The following is a 1,405-nucleotide window of genomic DNA, read 5'->3' as shown; positions in this document are numbered from 1 at the left end:
CTGCATACTAAGACTGATGACATGATTAGAACAATGAGCAGTATTGAGGTTCCTGTAATTACTGGAGCAATTACAGCATGTGTGCATGCCAGCAGTGTGTGTGTGTGGATTGGAGAGGGTCTGATTGTTGGTGTGTCAACTGCAGCTGTGTCCACATGGGCAGAGAGCCTGCACAGCTAATAAGCATGCAAGTCTAATTCATCCTCTGCTATAACACCAGCGCTCATGCCAAGCAAACCAAAAAGAAAAACATGTGGCTCTGACATGGCATGCAAAAAACCAGGCAAGACCAACCACACACATCGCCATATAACAGGCTCATGCACGTCAACTTTCACCTGAGGAGCAACAGGTGACACGCAAACAAGGAATTTAGTATTTTTTTTAGACTTAATTACTTAGTAGTATATTGTTACTAGATTAAGTACACTGTTAAAAAAAACTTGTACATTTTTAGGTACAATCAACTTGGCTGTGTAAGTCATTTAAAAAATGAGTTGAATCTCGTATAACTTAAAATAAAGTTTAAAATGGCTCAACTTATTTTGATGAGTTAAAGTAATGTAAAATCATGTTATCATGACTAATTGATCATGTCTTTTGTTTTTTCAGTGAAATACAGAAGTATATTTTTCAGTTTTATTAAAACTATAATAATGCATTAGATTCTACTTATTCCAATAGTGGCTAGAGTCTATTTAAAAAAATTAAAGATTGCCTTTTTACTTATTTTTTTAAATCTAGGCTATCTATTCATTTTTTTTAAACTGTGATTTTAAGCTATTTGATTAAGAAAAAGCTATTGTAACTTGATTGTTGTAAAGTGATTTTAAGCTACTTTGGGATAGGCTATACTTGTGTCTCATTAATAAGAACTAGAACTATGGAATATTACAGTAAGAAAGAGGATATCTATGACTATGGTAGTCATTTTAAAAACTAATAATTATAAGTAAGCCTAACATTTGTAATAATTATTTATAATTTTAGTTTTAAGAAATAACTAGCCTACTAAAACTGTTTGCCATATTTTTCAATGCTGAAATGCCCGTTCAGGTAAATAGTGTGGGAGGTCTTTTAGTGCCGTGACCACCGACCGCGTCTGTTCTCGTGTGATGTGTGCCCGAATGGCCGGTTATTAATGAACCCAGTGGCTCTGAGAGACCCATGCGGGGGTCCTCACGTTTCACGGTGAGGCTTTCCCGCACAACACGGCACAGCTGCGCATGCGGGACTGTCGCTTCAATAGACGGGGGTCAATGCGAGCCCTGCGGGTACGAGCGCATACCAAATCAGGGAGAACAGAGAGGCAACGGGAGGGGGAGGGGCTCCTTATCCTGCGCACGTAACTTTGTGAACGTTTAGGTTTCGCACGCAAGATAACGCAAAGTTCTCGTTACGAACG

This window comes from Rhinichthys klamathensis, unplaced genomic scaffold, assembly GCF_029890125.1.
Source record: "Rhinichthys klamathensis goyatoka isolate OS25496 unplaced genomic scaffold, OSU_Roscu_1.1 h1tg000059l_1, whole genome shotgun sequence".
Classification (NCBI taxonomy): Eukaryota; Metazoa; Chordata; class Actinopteri; order Cypriniformes; family Leuciscidae; genus Rhinichthys; species Rhinichthys klamathensis.
Note: the sequence above shows the minus strand (reverse complement) of the source record.